Genomic DNA, 15,859 nt, shown 5'->3' on the forward strand with positions numbered 1-15,859 from the left:
AATAGCCAGTTGGAATTAGCTTAGACTGTGTGGTCCAACCCTAGCCAATAGGGGAACGACACAGCAGTAGGGACTACCTGCTTTAGGGATAAGAACCCCTTCCCCTCCCTTGTTCAGGTGCGCTTTCACCATTTCTCCATTCACGAGTTGTACCCTTCTATAGAAGTAAAAATTGCCTTGTTGAGAAAATTAAATTTATGTTCGAGTGCTGTTTCTTTGTGGCACCGAAAATTTATTTATAACAGTTATTAGCTTTTTCAATATTTTTTAGAGGTTGTGAGAATTGAGGAGGAGGAGTCTTAGAGCATTCCAATATTTGTAAAACAAGCAAAAAGAACTAAACCCACCTCCCCATCTCGCACACCCCTAACCTGTGAAATTACATTTGTAAGCAAGGCATTTCATAGTAGATGGCTCCGTTTCCTAGAGAGAAAGTTTCCTATCCGTCTAGAGCAGTTTTATTGTCCTTATTTCATGTTTCCATAAATCACACTACTCTTTGTTCCTTCTTTGTCACAATTTTCCCCAAAATGGTAAAAGTTAAGAAAGATGAAACTTTTTAGGCTGCTTGCCATGCTTTTGCATGATTAATTCACACATGAAGAAAACAAAATACCTTTAATTTTTAATTAAAGAATTTACAAAAGGAGAAAAGTGTTTATTGAGTGATAAATAATAATGATTGATTAAAGGAATGTGTAACCAGCTCTATGAGCTATTGAAATATCCTGCCAAAGAGAAAATGGGAAGAATTCTGTTTTGTCAGAATTCCATTTAAAGTAATAGATATTGGGAAGGGGAACCGGGAGATTTCCAGGTAATAGTAAGGCTTTTAGGTGAGTGAGGTCAGTGGCTGAGGGAGCCCTCATTTAGAATGGGCAGAATTATTCAAGTTTCATGATGCCCAAGAGTGGATGTGGGCAGCCAGAGAGCTGATCTGTGGTTTTTTGAAACAGAGTTCCCAGGGCCGTGTTATCTTTCTGTGGTCTTGTTAAACATTTTCATCTCAATTCCCCAGGAATGTGTTTTCTTACGGGAAACATATTCTGACTTTAAAATGTAATTCATTTTTGATACTAGAATTCAATTCATTCAAATTTAGAGTCACCTTTGTTGAAAAAATCTTAACAAAATTTTATTTAAATTACCTTTATTACACAAAGCCACGTAAAGTGTATTTGGTTTCATGTATGAGTGTGTTTATGAAATGAGGTGTTGGACATAAGTCAATTTCAGAGACTTGAATCGATACAGCCTTTAGTACACTTTTGTGTAGTTCGTTTTAGTTTCTCGCATATTTTCTCATACTTAAAAATTTTCATTAGTTTAAAGGAATGTTGGTACTATTCAGGCTACTAAAGCTTGGCTCATGAATCTCAGGAAGTGTTCAATACTTTATAGTCAGGAAAAATAGATTTTGTATCTTGACCTTTACATTAAGCTTTTCTTTTCAGAACTATATTACCTTGCAAAGTACACAGGGAACTGGAGCCAGCTTGTGACCTTTTGTTAACATGTAGTTTTGAGAAATGGGAAAAAGGCATTTTTATTATCAGGAATTTTATTACCTAAAAGAGTTAGGAGTCAGTTGAAAGACCTGCCTTTCTTAAAAAGACAGCTAGCCATATAACTTTGGGACAGATACTCTCTTTTGGAGAATGCTGCAATGCCTGCAGTGCCATCCCAAGGCCATTATGTGAAGTGGGAAGCAAATAGATTACGGAAGGTGAAGATGCTAAGAGAGGCAAGGAAATACTTGTCATGTTGCTGTCAGGAACATACATGAACTTGTTTTTATTAGTTAAAATCAGCTTAATTAATATATAGGGGACTCTAGTGTTAATTGAAAATTCCCCTAGTGGATTAGAAGGGTAAGGGTGATTGGGTAGGGAGGTTAACTTGTTCATTTGTGTATTTTCTGTTTCTTTCCCTGGAATATATATACAGGGCTTTGTTTGTTTGTTTTTTTCAGTGTTGTTTCCTTAGCACATTGCAGAAAGTAGGTAATCAGTATCTGGATAAATAAATGAATGCTAAAACTAGCCAACTAATTTCATTTTAAATTAAGACTTTTCAGGAATCACTATGTTTACTTATTACTCGCTAAGAGCTTGAAAGACTGTTCTAGGAAGGTAGATTTTATAGACTCAGGGAGTGGGTTGGGACTCAGGAACAATTAAATCAGCAGACTGTGAACTGTTAGCATGCTTTCTACAGTCACGAGGAAGAAGCAAGAGCCTTGCAAGGAATGATGGGATAGCGCCTTTACTGTGGGACAAACTAATTGCTTAATGAATAGCCAATAACATTTCCTCATACTCTGGTTTCTCTTTGGATCTTATAAACCCTTTGTCTTTTACCAAAAAAAAAAAAAAAGTCAAAACCAAAACCAAAAAACAAAAACATTTCCTTATGTAAAGGGACATGACTTTTAAAAAATATGAATATTTCCACTTTTCTTGTGGTTCTCCCTCCTGTCCTTCTGTCTTTTCAACCAATTGTCAATCCTTGCCTCAGAAGAGTTTATGATTCTACAGAACAGCAAAGAAAAGCTTTTGGGTTTCAAAGGTATTGACTTTTATGTTGTAAAAATCTCAGGTCCAAAGGGAAAGTTGATGATATAAGAGTAAGGTTCCTGTTTGCATCCTTTTCTCCCACTGCAGGGTTGGGGAAAAGAAGTCCTCTGCACACCAGAATTACTCAGAGACATGGAACACTTAGCACTGCATCATATGTTGGCCTTACAGAGGTCCTCCGTATTCCAATGTGGGGAAGGAAGTGGTGGTACATTTGCAGAAGGCACTAAATTAAGTGACTCTAATGAACCAGATAGAAGGGACCACTGCAACAGGATTTAGTTTCCTCCTTGAACCATGAAAGAGACCAGGAGAGAATAGGCCTTCCTCTTTGGCAGCCAACATGGAAACAGGATGAACAAGACCAGGAGGAGGTTTTCCTCTGTTTCACAGGTATTCCATAGTCACTGGAAACTCATATGCATCCTGGAAAGCAGTAATATTGACTTTCCACCACAAAGTCAAAGTTTGCAACAGAAGCTAAGTTGTTGTAAAAGAAAATAATTGCTTTAATATATGGACTGAAATTTGCACCCAATGCATTTAGATAAACCAATCATCTGTAACCTGAGTGACCCCACATCATTCAACTTTCTTGAGTCCTCTTTCCTTTAGTATCTGATGGAATGGTTAAGCCTCTACCCTTTGCATTGTAGAAAATTTGGTGATTCTTATTATCTCCCAGTATTGCTGGGAGTTTCCATTTTCATGGCATTGTTTGCTGATCTCTGCTTCTAATGTATTCTCTGAGTTTCCTATCTGCAAACTGTTTGATATGGTTTTGATTTGTGCTCCCACCCAAATCTCATGTCGAATTGTAATCCCCAGTGTTGGAAGTGGAGCCTAGTGGGAGGTAATTAGATTATGGGGGTGGTTTCTAATGGTTTAGCACCATTGCCCTAGTGCTATCTTGTGATGGAGTTCTCACAAGATCTGGTTGCTTGAAAGTGTGTAGCACCTCCTCTTCGCAAGTGCGTGCTCTCCCTCTCTGTCTATCTCTCTCCTGCTGGTCATCTGAAGATGTATTTTCTTCCTCTGCGCTTCCACTATAATTGTAAGTTTCCTGAGGCCTTCCCAGTCATGCTTCCTGTACAGCCTGCAGAACCATTAGCCAATTAAATGTCTCTTCTTTACAAATTACCCAGCCTCAAGTAGTTCTTTATAGCAATGCAAGAATGAGCTAATACAGAAAAGTGGAACCAGAGAAGTGAGGCATTGTTATAAAATACCTGAAAATGTGGAAGCAACTTTGAAACTGGGTAATGGACAGAGGTTGGAACAGTTTGGAGGGCTCAGAAGAAGAAAGGAAGATGTGGAAAAGTTTGGAACTTCATAGAGACTTGCTAAATGATTGTGACCAAAATGCTGATAGTGATATGGACAATGATGTCTGGGCTGAGGTGGTCTCAGATGGAGATGAGGAACTTATTGGGAACTGGAGTAAAGGTCACTCTTGCCATGTTTTAGCAAAGAGACTGGCAGCATTGTCTTCCTGCTCTAAGATCTGTGGAACTTTGAACTCGAGAGAGATGATTTAGGGTATTTGGAAGAAGAGATTTCTAAGCAGCAAAGTGCTCAAGAAGTGTCCTGGCTGCTTCTAACAGCATATGATTATATTCGTGAGCAAAGAGATTATGTGAAACTGGAACTTATATTTAAAAGGAAAGCAGAGCATATAAATTTGGAAAATTTGCAGCCTGGCCATATTGTAGGAAAGAAAAACCCATTTTCTGGGGAGAAATTTAAGAAAGCTGCAGAAATTTGCATAAACAAAGAGGAGCTGAAGTTTAATAGCCAAGACAATGGGGAATATGTCTCCAAGACATTTTAGAGACCTTCATGGTAGCCCCTCTCATCACAAGCCTGGAAACCTATGAGGGAAAAATGGTTTCATGGGCCAGGCCCAGGGCCCTGCTGCTGTGTGCAGCCTTGGGACATGGTATCCTGCTTCCCAGCTGCTCCCACTCCAGCCAGGGCTAAAAGGGGTCAAGGTACAGCTCTGGCCATTGCTTCAGAGGGTGCAAGCCTTAAGCCTTAGTGGCTTCCACATGGTGTTAAGCCTGCACATGCACAGAGGGAAAGAGTTAAGGTTTGGGAGCATCCACCTAGATTTCAGAGGATATATGGAAATGCCTGGATGTCCAGTTAGAAGTTTGCTGCAGTGGGGAAGAACCCTTATGGAGAACCTCTACTAGGCCAGTGCAAAGGGAAAATGTGGGGTTGGACTCCCACACAGAGATTCTACTGGGGCACTGCCTAGTGGAGCTGTGAGAAGAGGACCATTGTCCTCCAGACCCCAGAATGGTAGATCCACAGACAGCTTGCACTGTGAGCCTGGAAAAGCCACAGGCACTCAATGCCAGCCCATGAAAGCAGCCACAGGGGCTGTAACCTGCAGAGTCACAGGGGTGGAGCTGTCCAAGGCCTTGAGAGCCCACTTGTTGGATCAGTGCTGCCTGGAAGTAAGACATGGAGTCAAAGGAGATTATTTTGGAGCTTTGAGATTTAATGGTTGCCCTGCCGGGTTTTGGACTTTCATGGGGCCTGTAACCCCTTCATTTTGGCCAATTTCCCCCTTTTGGAATGGAACCATTTACCTAGTGCCTGTACCCCCATTGTATCTTGGAAGTAATGAACTTGTTTTTTATTTTAGAGGCTCATAGGTGAAAGTGACTTGCCTTGTCTCAGATGAGACTTTGGACTTGGACTTCTGAGTTCATGCTGGAATGAGTTAAGACTTTGGGGAATTATTGGGAAGGCATGAATGTGTTTTGAAATATGAGAAGGACGTGAGATTTGGGACAATATGGGGGTAGAATGATATGGCTTGGATTTGTGTCCCCACCCAAATCGCATGTTGAATTGTAATCCCCAGTATTGAAAGTGAAACCTGGTGGAAGGTAATTGGATCATGGGGGTGGTTTCTGATGGTTTAGCACCTAGTGCTATCTTGTGATGGAATTCTCATGATATCTGGTGATTAGAAAGTCTGTTATCCCTTTGCTATGCAATAAAGACCAATTTCTTACTTCCTTTATTTCTCTAGTGCATCACTAACTGAAACTGATGATAATAGAAGATTTTTAAAGAAGGTTTGAGGTAATGGAAAGGAATAACAGCAAAAATTACTGCAAGCAACTATTGGAAATAGAACACTAGATATTAGAGTCCTAATCATTTCTTCTTTAGGCATCTTCTTGGACATATTTTCTGTTCTATGAAAATCCCTCTGAGTCAGAAGTCCATAGTGAATTTCTCTGGAGTGGTATTTTGAAGTTCTTTGTGGTCTTCAAAGGTGTACATAAGCAGCAAACAAAACTTATCTTGAGGTATAATCTGAGGTGTAAATAATGAAGAGTTAGAAAGGTGGTCACTGTGCTTAAACAGTGTGGCAAGGTGGGCTGTTTGCTAATCAATAACCTTGTCATCTTCTTCAGCTCCTCTGTACTATGTATGCCCTGTTCTATAGTTTGCTTCAATGCATTCTATCACTCTGTTTGCAGCTCATGCAGAAATACCAGTCATTCACTGTAGCACTTTTCCTGTGTCAGTTCCTAGGTGTGCATCATACCACCAGCATTCTTCAAAATGCTACTTTCAATGGAATACTCTTCATGATATACAGAACTCTTACCCTGAAAAGGTCTACATTGCTCTGCATGATCAGCTTGTTCCACCTAAGCTTTGGTACTACTGAAATTTATTAAGAGGATCCGCTTCAGAGTATTACATAGAAACAACATCCATTCCTAACAAGAACTTTAAAAAAGTCTATTGAACTTTCACAAAGGTGAGGGCAGAGGCATACCAACCTCACTTCTCTGTCATTTAACTGCATTGAAATTCAAAGAGAGCAACTCCGCAAGCATCACGACCTGGTGCTGTTGAGTTGTCTAATCAATGTAACTGTTCAGCCTTGAATAAATTAACATGAAGCAATGTCAGCTCACTGAATCCCAGGAAATGGCATCTTATGGAAGAATGATTAACTTGCTGAAACTGTGAGAGTATGAGATGCCAAGATTTGTTTAGAAAGATTTTCAGCCCTATCGGAGATCACACTAAAAGCAAGCAGTGTGCATACTGACAGATTTCTCTTTGGAAAATGAGTTGGAAGTTGTAGGCAGATCCAACCAGTGCTCCTAAGTTAGGTCAGAGGGATATTAAAGGGAAAGACATGGAGGATGCCCCAGATGCACAGTTCAGAAAGGAAGATGAGCCTCCTGAGTTAGTGTTCCATGCTTTTATGGCCTTTCTCTGAGTGATCATGTGTGCCATAAATGCTCATCACCTAAGTCTGTGTTTATTGGCTTTTTTAGTCTGCATATGCCACTTGACCTCTACAAGGGCTGGTGCAAAATCATGCTAACCTTTGTGTCTTGAGTGGCTGACACATTACTTTGTGTATAGTGGATTTGCAATGTATGTCTCATGAGGAATGGCATTTATAGCTTAGCCCCTGGACAGAGAACTGGAGCGTAGTGACTGACTCATATCAGCAGTTCAGGACAGCAGAATATGTATAAATAGAATAATGAGAAGAGTAAAGACAAGTCAAATTAGAGTAATGATATCTATTGCTATCATTAGCTCAATTATGCTCATCCTTGTGCTCTCCTGCCACATTCCAAACACACTGGTCATCTTTAAAAATAAGCCCCTCTCTTCTGCCCGGGATCTTGGTACACACTCTTTCTTCTCCTTAGAACTCTCTCTTGCTTTGAACATGGCCAGTGTCTTCTCATCTAATATTATTTTTGTCAGAATGGTGTTTTCTGACCATGCAAACTATTTTTCTCATCTCCCTATTGACTCCAATCACGATCATGGCAGCACTTATAATATCTAATTGAGTCATTTATTTGTTTACTTCTTTTATTAGTCTGTATTTCCTATCAGAATACAAGCTCCATAAGGACAAGGACTTTTCTTTTTTACTTATTCTTTCCCCAGTGCCTAGTACGGTGTTTAGGCAAAAGTAGTCTCTCAACAGGTATTTGTTGGCACCTAACTGGTAAATGTTCTCTAATCATTATTACATGTTTTGAGACAAATAATGGAAAAATATTTTTAAAGCATAAGATTTGAGGTCATTGTTACAAGTGTGATGTCAAAGGTAATCTCAGATTCGATTTTCAGGGATAGGATATTCCGTCTGAGTTGAAGATGCCATGTAGAAAACATTTCATCTTAATCAAATATATGGACAACATCATTTTGAACAAGGACTTTCTAATAGCTGTTATCATATAAATAGTTTGGTCTAAGTCTATTATGCAAACTCAATAAAATGGACAGTTGTTTGAAAATGATACTTTCATTAATAATATTACAACTTTTAGTCTAGAAATGTTGTGGATCAGTGGTGCATAAAATCTATCTTAGTAAAGAGTCACCGTCAATATAATATTAAAGCCTCAAAACCATATGTCTTCAGCATGAGGTTGGGACTGGACAGTACGGTAAACAAATTCAATTTACACCACTGTAGCCTTTCTCATTTTTGGGGACATGGTTGAGAGTGGAGGAAAGTCCTGGGCTCTAAACTTTAGTACTGTCCCTAACTTGCTGAGTGATTGTGTGCAAAGCACTGTATTTTGCTCTGATATATCTGTAAAATGGGCTGATAGGAATATCTACTTCACAATTTGCTGACTGGATTGAAGTGACATGATATAAAGCAATTAAAACAGGGATTGATACATAGCAAGAGCATAATCTTAGGGCATTGTTATTGATATATATGATTATTTTTATTGACATTTTGCCTCAACTAAGTCATTAGGAGATACAGCACATCCTCTCTACAGAAGTAAGGAAGAGAACACAGAAACAGACCCATGTGGACTTACGTCTATTTCTCTGCATTATCAATGAATTGAATTTTTTATTGACTTTTGCTGTGTGTGAAACCTGCACAATCCTTACTTCAATTTCACAATGATCCAACTGAATCTTCAAAGTGACCCAAAACACTAGATCATTTATCAGCCTATTGTTACGCACTGCATAAACATGACCTCAGGCAGTACAAATATTTGTCTTATCAATAATTCTCTCTCTTGAAACCACTGTTTTGGGAAAGAAAACTATTATTTTCTTACTGATGACTATCAGGTAAGGGAAGACAGTGAGACAACAAATACTGTACTTCTTTAACAGATGGTCCAATGAAACTGGAGATAAATTTTTGGGCAAGAGATACATAGGTTCGTAGTGTGCTAGAAACTATTTTATTAGAGACTTGAAATGCGGGGACGATGCTACTCAAAACAAAAAATTCTGTCGATGGGGGTGGAAAATGAGGTCAGAGTTTTTTGCCTGGTCAATAGTCTGATTATTGACTTCACATTCCTCGAGTGTATGATATTATGTTATATGCTGTGTGTGTGTTTGTCAGACATTTTGTCCTAAGGCTTTATTAATATGAACGTCTCTTTTCTAACGTTGAAGAACAATTAACTTATTTACATTAGACATTTAACTGAATAATGGATACAGGTAGTGTAGTATGATTGCTTTTGAAGTTTTGACCATGCAAATGATAATAGGGCTGTACCATATGTGACCTATTTTATGATTGGCACCAAGATTTGTGAAGGTATCAGCTGCCATGTTCTTAGAAGAGACTGGATGTCCCACCCTCCTAGGATAGGGTTCTTTAACTAACATGGTGATTCTATTTTCCTTGCCAAAGAATGATTTGGGAATAATAATAAAAATGATGATGGTAATGATGATAAAAATATTGGTGAACATTTCCTCTGTGATTCTTAGATGCCTGGCATGAGTCTAAGTGCTTTCCATGTTTTAATTCAGTTAATTCTATGATCCAGAAACCATTATTATACATATTTTACAGATGAGAAAACTGATTCCCAGGGAGAATAAGAAACCTCCACATATTCAAGAAGTGAAAGAAGTGGGACCTAGACAAGCTAGCTCATGTTCTTTGCTCTTAACATTATATTACATTTTATTATAAATAGACAGGAGACCAAATTCTAGCTGGCAAAATGAGGGAGGAAGTCTCTGGAGAGGTGAATTTTCCTTATTCTTAAGGATAAAGAACTTTCCTTTTCTGAATGTGACTGTGGTTTTTGACCATGAAGGCAACTAAAAAAACAACTTAAGAGCTTCGTGAGCAGTTGAATTAACCAATCCTGTGACAACCTTAGCGCCTAACTTTTTGTTAAATGAGATAATAAGTGTCCTTTCTGTTAATGCCACATTCTTTTTGGGTTGTCTGTTAATTGCAGCTGAAAGAATCATAACTGACATGGACTTTGGATTAAGTTATTTCAAACAATATGTCTCTGACCAAAGAACTCACTTTACATCAAAGAAGTAGGGCAAGAGGATAATGCTCGTGGGATTCAAAGGTGATGGCAAGGCCTATTAAGGTGTCTGTAAAGGCCCATTAAGGCCTACAAGTTAGGAGAGAAACCCTTAAGACCTAGTGTTTGCTAGCGTGACAGGATGACTATAGTCAAAAATAATTTAACTGTACATTTAAAAATAACTAAAAGAGTATAATTGGATTGTTCGGAACACAAAGGATCAATAGTTGAGGGGATGGATCCCCCATTTAACATGATGTGATTATTATGCATTGCATGCATCTATCAAAATATCTCATATAATCCATAAATATGTACACCTACTATGTACCCACAAAAATGAAAAGTTAAAAAAAATTTTAAAAAGAAGCTGGACTGTTGCCCTAAAAGATACAAACTGACTTCCCCTCCAAACGCTCCCTATTATGTCTTCTGACACCATTGATTCGTTTTGCCTGTTTGGAACTGTATGTGGATGGCATCATATTACATACACTTTTCTGTGTCTGGTTTCCTTTGCTTAACATTATGCTTGGGGGACTCATTTGTGCTGGTTGTGGTATAGTGATAGATTTGCTGAATAGTCTCCTATCAGATGAATATATCACAGCTTGTTTTTCTTTTCTCCTGTGGATGAAGTTTGGGTTGTTTTCAGGTTTGTTTATTATAAAATGGTCCTCCTGTGCACAATTCTATATCTTTCTTTTGATGAGCATGTGCGTGCACACACACACACACACACACACATATTTCTGTTGGGTATGTGTTAGATTAGAATTGCTGGGTAATGGAATATGCATATGTTCAGCTTAGCTAGCACTAGATACTTCTGACTAGATTTCCAAAAAGATTTTATAAATTTATATTGTCATCAGCAATGGATGAGAGTTCTGGTTGCTTGACATTCACATCAACACTTGATATTATTTGTCTTTTTATTTTTAGCCAGTCTGCTGGGTGTGTAGTGGTATGTTACCATTTTTTTAAAAAATTTGCATTTCCTTCATGCTAATGTGACTGAGTGTTTTTTGTTTATGGGTCATTTGGATATGTGTTTTAGTGAAATGACTATTTAGGTCTTTGGCTCATTTTATTTATTTATTTTCTTTGTTTTTTAAACTTTTATTTTGGGTTCAGTGGTACATATGTAGGTTTGTTACACAGGTAAACTTGTGTAATGGAGGTTTGTTGTACAGATTATTTCATGACCCAGCTTCTAACCCTAGTACCCAATAGTTATTTTTTTTTGGATCCTCTCCCTCCTCCCACCCTCCACCTTAGGTAGGCCCCAGTATGTGTTGTTCTCCTCTATGTGTCCACGTGTTCTCATCATTTAGCTCCCACTTATAAGTGAGGACATGGAGTATTTGGTTTTCTGTTCCTGTGTTAGTTTGCTAAAATTAATGGCCTCCAGCTTCATCCATGTTCCTGCAAAAGACATGATCTCACTCTTTTTTATGGCTGCATAGTATTCCATGGTGTATATGTACCACAGTTTTTTAATCTCATCTGCCATTGATGAGCATTTAGGTTGATTATATGTCTTTGCTATTGTGAATAGTGCTGCAATGAACATATGTGTGCATGTGTCTTTACAGTAGAACAATTTATATTCCTTTGGGTATATACTCAGTAATGGGATTACTGGGTTGAATTGTAGTTCTATTTTTAGGTTTTCAAGGAATTGCCACACTGATTTCCACAATGGTTGAACTAATTTACCGTCCCACCAGCAGTATATAAGTGTTCCCTTTTCACTGCAATGTTGCCAGCATCTGTGATTTTTTTGACTTTTTAATAATAGCCATTCTGACTGGTGTGAGATCCTTTGTCTATTTTCTATTAGCATGTTTGTCTTTTACTTTTTGATTGTTAGGAATTCATTATATATTTTGCATATGAATCCCTTGTTGAACACATTTGTGGAACAAGGGGTTCATATGCAAAGTATATAATGTGGCTTACTATACTTCTTATACTTTTTATATTCTGTGGCTTAATAATGTCTTTTCATGAACAAAATTCTAAATTTTAAAGTAGTGTATTTTATTGGTCCTTTGCTCTGTGACTAGTAATTTTGGGGTCTCATTTAAATAATATCTGCCTATTCCAGGAACATAAAAATATTCTTCTGTCTTCTAGAAATTTATTGTTTTAGTTCTCAAATTTCAACTTACAATCACCTGGAATCATTTGTTTGTGTGTGTGTGTGTGTCATGAGGTAGAGATTAAGTTCGTTTTTTCACATATCTGTATCTAGATATAACCTAGAATGATTTATTGAAAGAATCATCCTTTTCCAATTGCTCTGTAGCACCACTTTGGAAACATACTATTAAAAAATGTAAGTAAGGGAAGCTAAAGAAGAATGTATTAGGCAATTTTTAGATTTCACATCTAATAAAGAAGCTGAAAATGCTAGCAATACATTTCCTTATGAATAGGATGTGGGTACATGACTTATGCTTTGGTAATCAATTCACTACACAATGTTTTGAATAAGGGTTTAGTAGCTGGAAGAAGTGGAGACTACAATAGATCTATTCTGACAATGGGTGTCACCGGCAGCAACAAGAAATAGTGTTGCAAGTCTACTAATGTCCAAAGAACAGAGGTTGTACTTGGCAAACTGGTTATACTACAGAGCCATACAGGCATGAAGTTTGCAAAATTCTAGCTGAAGATCATTATTATGGCAAATAGATCTTGGTTTTGAATCTTGGTTTCACCATTTATTATCTGTGTTACCTTAGACTTTTCTAAGTCTGATTTTTACTCATTTTAAAATTTGAGAATGATAATATTACATTTTCAGTAGTTTGGAAATAATCAATAATGAAGATCTAAAACATCAAGCTCATTGACATGTTATGCAGGCAAACCCAAAATTGATGTTCAATGAATGGTAGCCTGTTGGTCCAAACGCTAACAATGGGTTCAATTTCCTTATATTGATAAAAGAATTCTCACTGGATTTTTGCAGAGAAAAATCTGATTCCAATACAAAGAACCATGTGCCTTATTCTTGGTCATCAAAGTAACCAGTACATAACATTACTTACAAGAAGCATGACAATGATTTAAGAAAAACTCAGCCCAAATGTATTATAACTATTGGATGTAGAAGAACCCTTCTAGATGATTAGTAATATTTTTCTTCATGTATTGGTCAGAATATTGACTGAGGACCAACTTAGTTCATTTTAATTTTAAAAATGTAAAGCAGGTACTCTTATTCATATAAAATGAATGTAAGGTCATTATAAAACATTTAAGCAAAGCAGACAGGTTCAAAGTAGAAAGTAGAAAGAAATCCCTAAAACTCAAACTAATTGAAATTTTAACATTAGAAGTCATTTCAGAAATCTTACTAAATATATATACAGGCAGAAAAATGAATCTTTCTCTCTCCATTTGTCTCCTCAATGTGTATATATGTATTTCATGCATGAGACAGAAATACTTAATAACATCGGAATCATGTTCTTTTAAAGTAAAATCTGTTCAATTGTACATTAAATAAAAAGAGTTAAAGTGAAATTTCTGGAATTAATAGATTTCAGATGAAGGATAAAGATATAAAGATTTCTTCACCAGAAGTATTAGTCTCTAACACTATTCTAAGTTAATAAAAAGATTAGAAAATTCATGAAGTATGAATCTTTTTTCAATTATACAGCATAGTTAAATTGATAATATAGACTGATACGTTATGAAAGCTAAAGTGATTAACAAAGTGATCCTTTGTCCCATCTCTCTTTCTTGAGCCTCCAGATTTTGATTTAGGTTATTTTTACTATATTAGAAATTTTTAGAACATTTAAACTGTATTTTAGATATGTCATGTTCCAAGCATTCTATTTAATTTCTATATTTTATAGTTAATGTTAATTCTTAATCTTTTTAAGGAAGCTTCTTCATTTTCAAATTGTGTACTTGGATTTTCTCTTGTTCATCAATTTTTCAATTGTTTGTTCAAGAAGACCCAGTGGTTTTACATGCTTGGGAATGTCTGCTCATTACTTTTCTTTTCTCTTTTTCTTTTCTTGAGACAGAGTCTAGCTCTGTTGCGAAGGTTGGTGTGTAGCAGTATGATATCAGTTCACTGCAACCTCCACCTCCCTGGTTCAAGCGATTGTCCTGCCTCAGCCTCCAAAGTAGCTGGGATTACAGGCATGTACCACCATGCCCAGTTAATTTTTGTATTTTTAGTAGAGACGGGGTTTCACCACATTGGCCAGGCTGGTCTCGAGCTCCTGACCTCAAGTGATCTGCCCGTCTTGGCCTCCCAAAGTGCTGGGATTACAGGTGTGAGCCACCACATCTGTACTTGCCCATTGCTTTTCTATTGGAGTAATTATTGGATCATTATTATAATATAAAGCCATGCTTTTTTCCCGCTGCGATTTTTGTGGATATTTTCCATTACTTTCTGATTTTGAATGTTACTGTTCAAAAAGCCAAGTCTGAAGCCAAATGTTTTTTTCTTTCTCTTTTAATGTTGATTTGCTTTTTCTGCCTGGATGCTTCAACAATTCTAACTTCATCTTTAAAATTTAGTAACTTAATGAGAATATACCTGGCTTGCTTATTCTGCAACAGCTTTCATATTAGAAGATATATTTTAAAATTTTTATTTAGTTTTATTCAAAATTTAAAGAAATAATTTTGTATTCTTTCTCCATATACCTTTTCTTTCCTATTTTTCAATGATTGATAGATGTCATTTATCTGCTATTTATATTCACCAATTTCTTTTCATTAGCTTTAAGCTTTTTGTCTTTTTCTCTCTGCATTTATACATGTTTTAAGACATTTTCCATGCTGTAATTTCAATTTTTAACTTGTTTTCTTCTGTTTCTAATTTATGTATTAGGTCTATAATAATAGAATCTTTTGTTTCTCATTTTTTCCCCTTTAGCACTTCAGTTTCCCTAATTTGTTTTATCATCTTGTCTTTGAGTTCTTTTATTGAATTCATTTTCTTCTAAATTCTTTTATACTGTGAAGTACTTGTGGGAAATAAGTTCTGTTCTTTGGGTTATGTCTTCTTGATGATGGATTCTTCATATGTTATTCACTAGCTAATTTTTTTTTCAACTGTAGTCTGTTGCCATTGTTTCCGTGGCATGCATTTTCATTCGGTTATTGGTTAACAGAGTGCTTTGTCTGGAAGTTTCTGTTATGACATAGTATGGGTAAATTCTCTTTGCTATAGTTCCTTTGTTTTGGAGAGTTGTTTGATTGTTAATTTAGGTGCTACATTTTGACGGCTTGGTTGTCTGTTCTATCGGCTTTTCTGAAGCCTGAGGGTTCAAGGATTAAAGAATTATAACCCTTGTTCTGGACAATTTGGGTTTGGCTTTCTCACTGAAATCCTACAAATGTCTCCTACTAGGGACTACCTATTTCCATTAATATTATCTATTTTCTCCATCTGAAGGTGGTAAGTTCCAGTATCTGTTTTTGTCTTTCTGAGATCCTCCAGGGGTGCGATCCTCCAGGATCCTCCAGATCCTCCGGGACCTCTAGTATCGAATATCTTCCTGTGTCTTTCTACTCAGCTCTCAGTCACCCTCTCTCTAAGCTGGAGGACATTAGCAGCATTCTTAGAATTTCTTCAACCTACTCTTTTTCTTTAGTAAGGTTTTTGCAGAATGAGAATCTGTTGGGTGTCTTGTTGGATTCCATGGTATTTATTTATCATACCTATTGTGAATATTCACAGCACTTGCTATAACATTTTGATGTATTTGATTATGTAGCACCACCCCAAACATGCCAAATGTAATGCAAAGTTTATACATATATTTTAAAATACGAACAAATCTGAATTTCTGGCTTATGTTCTGTTTCCATTGCTTGACATTTACAGCATGAAGCTACTTCCCTTCCCTTGTTTGCTTGCTGCTGGTAAATTTGAGGCCATTTACTTTTTCTTTA

This window comes from Pan troglodytes, chromosome 3 (genome assembly GCF_028858775.2).
Source record: "Pan troglodytes isolate AG18354 chromosome 3, NHGRI_mPanTro3-v2.0_pri, whole genome shotgun sequence".
Lineage (NCBI taxonomy): Eukaryota > Metazoa > Chordata > Mammalia > Primates > Hominidae > Pan > Pan troglodytes.